A 6,429-nucleotide genomic window follows, 5' to 3' on the forward strand; every position below is an offset into this window, starting at 1 on the left:
CTCACTCTGCAGTACAAGCAGGTATAGAACTCACGATTGGGGCAGGTCTAACTCAAGGTCTTCTCGGGTTAGCCTCCCAACCATGCCTGAATGGAGATGAACTCTTTTCTTCTTAAGAACAATTTATTTATTTGTCTGTGTGTGTATGGGTAGGTGGGTGCATGCATATGGAGATCAGAGGATTCCAGGGATTGAACTGAGACATCCATCGGGCTTAGCCGCAAGCACCTTGACCCAGTGAGCCATTGTGCTGACCCAAGATGAACTCTCGTATGCTAAAGAGACAGAAGGAAGGTGAAGTCCGGCAACTGACTGTGGGACTTAAGGATATGGGTGGGGATGACTCTGATGGCATCTTTGGACTAGTGAGAGGTGAAGGGGGCGGTCTATGGGAGTGAGTATGATACAGGAAGGGAGGAGGGCTTGAAGGAGGTCCAAAGGATCTACTCCTTCCGGGAGTCTCGTCACAGAGGGACGAAGAAAGAAGGAAGGTATTTGCGAGCATAAGGTCCTGAGGAACTAACTTTTCCTTTCAGAAAGAAAACTCAGAGGCTTTTTGTGTGTTGGTGGAAATAATCACAGAGACAGGAAAGCACAGTTGAGGAGAGGGTGAGCGTTGGCATGGAGCCCTGGAGAGGCAGGTGGGGTTGGCATCTGGTGCACAGCCGGGTGGAGTGGTACATGCCTACAATCCCAGAAGGCAGAGGTAAGGAGGAAAATCAGGAGGTTTACGGTTAACCTTGGCTTCATAGCAGTTTCAAGGCTAGCCTGAGCTATGCAAGACCCTGTCTGAAAACAACAACAGAGAAAGAGAGAGAGAGAGAAAGAGAGAGAGAGAGAGAGAGAGAGAGAGAGAGAGAGAGAGAGAGAGAGAGAGAGAGAACAAGAAACAGGCCTCCCTGCTGGGGGACAAGGGTGGGTGCCGTCTCAGTGGGAGGAAAGGCAGAGAGGACAGGCACAGATGCCGGTGGGTGGGGAGCCGCAGAGCCAGCACAATGTCTGTGCCAAGGGCTTCTATTTTCTTAGCAAAATCGGAAGAGGTTGTCAGCTGAGAGTGAGGTGGAGGAGGAGGTGTGAAGCAGTCGTCTAGGAGAGCGGGTGTGAAGAGACTTAAGGGATGGGGCGCAGCGGCTGGGCAGTCGTGGACCTTAGAGTGGGACTGGGGGCTGAGTCTGCAGCTCAGGGGGCGAGGAGTGAGCAGCACCGAAGCTTGGACTCCTCCATCTCCGCAAAATAAATGAATGAGTGGAGGCCGGTTGGTGAGAGAAGGCTTACCTTCAGTTCTGGTCTCCTGTGGGGCCCGTGTGGGCATAGAGGGCTGAATTTACTAGGGCTGTGCCTTTGCCAGATGATGGTACTATAGCAGGATCGGATGGAGAGATAGGTAACTTTAGGACACAGCCTCTAGGCTGGGACCGGAGTGAAGCGGGACACTGGACAGATGAGAGTCACAGATGTTTGCTCAGATCAGTGGATTTCAGGGTGAAGTGTTGAGTCGGGGAACCAGAGGAACCGGGTAGGCTGCAGAGAAGGGCAGCGTCTGAAGTTGAGAGGTGGAAGGCTCACACTGACACATAACCACTGCTCAGAAGCCTATCTATAGCAAGGGAGGCTGAGCTGCTGTAAAGAGTGTGTGTGTGTGTGTGTGTGTGTGTGTGTGTGTGTGTGAGAGAGAGAGAGAGAGAGAGAGAGAGAGAGAGAGAGAGAGAGAAGAGAGAGCACACACTTGGAATAAAGCACTCATCAGGCAGAGGCAGGGGGATCTCTATGAGTTACAGACCAGCCTAAACTGTACAGTGACTTCTAAGCCAGGACTAATACTAAGACCCTGTTTCAAAAACAACAAACAACATCAAAAATCGACCCCAGTACAGGCTCATATACCTGTAATCCCAGCAGGGAGAGGGTGGTGGTTGGTAAGGGAGTAGGTGGATCAGGACTTAAAGGCTAGTCTCAGCTACAGAGTAAATTTGAGTCTAATGACCCAAAGCCCATGTGAAAACTGAACCACTGGTGACATTGATCTCTCTCACTTCGCTGGGGATCAAACTTGGGGTCTGTGCGAATGAATCAACTTCTTTATCATTTTACCAATGAGCTATTTTATAGCCCCTACCCTGACATCACTAATTTTTAATTAATTCTGTATGTGTATGAGCACAGGTGCTCACGTGTCACTCCGTAGAAGGTCAGAGGATGAATTTCGGAAGATGCTTTTCTCACCTTCCACCTTGTGTTTGAGGCAGGGTCTCCCTTGTTTCTATTGCTGACACGAAGCTGGAGGGCCTGTTAGAGTCTGAGGATTCTCTGGTATCGGCTTCTCATCTCACTGGTGGAATGCTGGGATACAGTGAGCACTCAAGCGGCTTCAGGCCTTTCATATGGCCTCCGGGGCTAAACTCGTGTTGTCAGATTAGCAAATGCTTGTGTCTGCTGAGTCCTCTTCCTGACCTGTCATTGGTCTCTAAGCAGGAGGACAAACAGGAAGCAACCCAAGAAGACACAGTGAGCTGGACTTGTTGGCATCTGGTGTAATCGCAGCCCTGGGGACGCTGAGGCAGGAGGATCTCCGGCAAGCTTGGATTGTATAATGAGACCATTTTCAAATTAAAAAACAAAACAAAGGAACATCAACAAGAACAACAAAATCCCAAAGCACAAATGGAACTTCCCTGTGTGGAGGGAAAAACCCCTCATAGTTGAACTTCCCTGTGCCTAGACCTAAGGGGCACATGGATTACCTGAGAGGGGAAACACATGTCCTTAGAGGCTGTTTCTGGTCAGAGCAGGAAAGTGACACAGACTATCAGAAATGAGGCTGAGAATATGGGAGTAGGTTTCACCTGAGATTCAGACAGCCACGAGAAAAGGGGGGCTGGGAAAAGGGCAGTCTGAGAAGAGCAGTGAGTACCTGGGCTGATAGAGGACAGAGGGTTTTGAGTCCCAGAAGAGGATTTGTAAGACCAGGACAAAACGAGAGGGACAGAGGCACGGGATGGGTGTGGGGCAGAGAGGAGAGAGTTCTTCATGCTGGTTAAAGGTGGTGTGAGGTCTCTGGAACAGATCTTCCTCAGAGCAGATATGTCTCTGTCTCCTTCGGGTAGAGAATTTATTTATTTTTGGGGTTGGGGGTAATGAACCCAGAGTCTTGGCCACACTAATCCCATTTCTACCACTTAATGCTTCACAGAGCTGATACTGATACTAAACCACAAATACCACAGTGAGAGAGAATCGTCCAAAAGTAGACTTGTGCGTGACAATACCACATTTGTTTGCATGACAATACCACGCAATAAAGTTTGCCCTCAAAAAATAGAGCTTAAAGGGTGCAATTTGGGGCTGAGGGTGGGGGACACAATGGGTTAAATGTGTAGGACAAAATAAAACTAGGTTTTCAAAACCTGTGCCGATCAATTAACAAACTAGTGTTCAGCTGGGGATGGGGCTTGGCTGGTAAAACCTGCACACGGAAAGCCTTGGGTTGGATTCTCATCACTATATAAAACGGGGTATGGTGCACACCTATAATCCCAGGGCTCAGGAGGTAGGAGCATCAGGAGTTCAAGGTCATCCTTAACAACCTAGCAAATTTGAGGTCAGCCTGGATTATATGAAACTCTTGTCTCAAAATAAAATCAGCTGTAGAGATGTCCCAGCATCCAGAGTGCTTGCTCTTTCTCAGGAACAGTATTCAATTCCCAGCATTCAGTGACTCCCAACACCAGCTTGCAACTCCGGCTCCCGGGGATCTGGCGCCCTCTTCTGGCTCCCATGAACACTGTGCATGCACATGGCGCACATACACTCACGGTGGCAAAACACTCCAAACATTCACAAAAATGTGGCACTGCCCTAGAGTCACTCGTAGGCAGCCCGTTGACTTTCAGCAGAAACTGCTAAATCATGAATTGACTTTGCCAACAAACGATGTCTGAGGTAGTGTCTCAGCTGGAAGCAAAACGATCCTTTCTCTTCCACCACGTGAGCTCTGTACCAGTCACCAGCCTCCATTTATGAACCGAAACCATCAATCTTCTTAAAGACAATTCTAAGAACACAAACTATAACAATTGCTAGGTTGGGTTTCATCAAAATTAAAAACTGGGCTGGTGCAGAGGGTCAGACATTTGGCATCAAACCTAGTGACCTGGCTTTGATCCTCAGGACTCGCACGGCAGGAGACAACCAAGTCCTGAGAGCTGTCCTCTGATGTCCACATTCAGGGCATGGCGCATGCACTCCGCTTACCCACCTGTCCCCTGCCCTGAGAGTAAAGAAGTGTAAACATTTCAGGAATTATCCAGGGGACCAGATGCCCTCCTCTGACCTCCCTGGGTACATTTGGGCACAAATGTTAACATAAAAACCAGGTAAAAAGGGATGTGCAAAACAACTCTAGCCTTTAATCTCAGCATTCAAGAAGAAGAGTTAGGTGGACCTCTGAGAGTTCAAAGTCAGTCTGATCTACATAGTGAGTTTCAAGACAGCCAGTAATATATAGACTCTCTCAAACAAAACAAAACGAAAATATATTTTAAAATTTTAAGTTACAAAAACTCTTACGGCAGTCTGGATTTAACAATCCCCCCCCCCCTCCACAAGCCATCTCTCCATCCCCTAAAGACAGTCTTTATAAGATTAGGGACGTTTCTTTCCATTTCTGGTTTGGCAAAATACTTTTTAAAATTACTCACCCATTTAATCCAATCAGTGCTGGATTGTGGCTGGAACTCTCTCTGTCTCTATTGAGATAACCAGCCGAGTTTTCTCCTTTTGAAGTCTGTCCTGATCAATTCACACAGACTGCTTTTTGAACATTAACCAAACTTTACATTCCTAATGCAAATATGGCTTGGTGGTCAGTCCTTTGAGTATCCCTTTGTGTCTGTCAAATTCTGTTCGTTAAACTTGTTTGGGAATTTCATAGCTGTGTTCATAAACAAAGCTGGCCCTTAAGTCTCCCTTATTGATCTTCAGATTAGAGTCAGGGCCAACGCTGACTCTGTAAGGTGAGTTAAGGATACCTTCTGTTCTTCAGATGGAAATTCCTAAACTTATGGAAAAAGTGCAATGGTGGTCTATTTTCCCCTTGAATACTCAACATAATGCAAAAGAGAAACCATCTGAACTTGTAGTGTTCTTTCTGGGAAGACTTTTTTTTTTTTTTTTGGTTCTTTTTTTCGGAGCTGGGGACCGAACCCAGGGCCTTGCGCTTCCTAGGTAAGCGCTCTACCACTGAGCTAAATCCCCAGCCCCACTCGGAAGACTTTTTATTTTAAAAATGGGTTCCATGCAGCCAAGGCTGGCTTAAAACTTGCTTTGCAGCCAATGATAATCTTGAACATCTGACCCTCCTCCCTCTACCTCCAGGGACTGGGATACTGACACAGGCCACCTCGTAACTTTGATTTTTTTCAAAACCTACTTTTGGTTCTTTTTTTTTTTTTTTCCGGAGCTGGGGACCGAACCCAGGGCCTTGCGCTTCCTAGGTAATCGCTCTACCACTGAGCTAAATCCCCAGCTCAAAACCTACTTTTAAGGATGGTGTTTAAATGCTTTAGCCTTCCTTCTGGCCCACCATCCACCAGAGGCAGTGGGAAAGGAAGGATACAGGGGAGGGAAGTGGACCTGTTTGGAAATGGCTCTTTGGAACAAATCCATCTGCACTGTCAGGAAATCGGCAGTTCAATTCACAGGTCAGTAGAGGTAGCCTGATCCACTTGCAAACACTTCATGGTTACACCAGCAGTCCAGTTCAGTAGCGTCAGGATAGCAGCAGCAATGGCATGACCTAGCAGGAACAGTCAGGCCTCAGGCGAATCAGCATGAGTCAGCAGGAGGGATTTGGATCACCAGGAATTCCAGGAAAAGTTCTCAGCTGTGCCTCTCTGAGTGTAGATGCAAGACCAACAAGGATCGCACAGCTAGTTCTATAAGCAAGCCTAACCCAGCCTCACTGTCCATAGAGTCCTATTTAAATCCCTCCAGACGTCACTGCCCTCCACTGGTCTTGCCTCAGCATGTGTCTTGCCTGAGCATGTGAGTCTGTCTCCGCTGACATCACTCTCCCAATCGGCCCAAGTCTGCAGAAGCAGCGAGCAGCGGCAGCACACCACCAGAAGTTTTTTGGTGTGTTTCTCTCTGCGGAGTCCTGACAAATGGAGCTCGACTACACAATCTAAGGCAGACCAATACATGTGTATTGTTAGCAGTGAATGGTTCATCACGTGTCCTTTCACGCGCTTGTGTTAGCAGAACATCCTCTCACCTGTGTCTGCTTCAGCGGAACACCATTCAACACAACTGCTTTTCCAAAGAGCCCTTAAGTTTCCACTTCACCACCACACCTGTTTTATTCAGTGATATGAGTTGAACCCAGGGCCCCATTCAGGCCAGGCCAAGCACCCTCCCAACATCATCTATGAA

General features: G+C 47.8%; 1 long non-coding RNA gene across 1 annotated transcript; it reads left to right on the forward strand.

Annotated features, from left to right (window-relative positions):
* Positions 1-469: 469 nt before the first annotated feature.
* Positions 470-5,259, forward strand: LOC134480788 (uncharacterized). Its single transcript, XR_010055606.1, has 2 exons — positions 470-706; positions 2,473-5,259. It is a non-coding gene; the product is annotated as an uncharacterized LOC134480788 (long non-coding RNA).
* The last annotated feature ends 1,170 nt before the right edge of the window (positions 5,260-6,429 follow it).

This window comes from Rattus norvegicus, chromosome 10, assembly GCF_036323735.1.
Source record: "Rattus norvegicus strain BN/NHsdMcwi chromosome 10, GRCr8, whole genome shotgun sequence".
In the NCBI taxonomy this organism is placed as follows: Eukaryota; Metazoa; Chordata; class Mammalia; order Rodentia; family Muridae; genus Rattus; species Rattus norvegicus.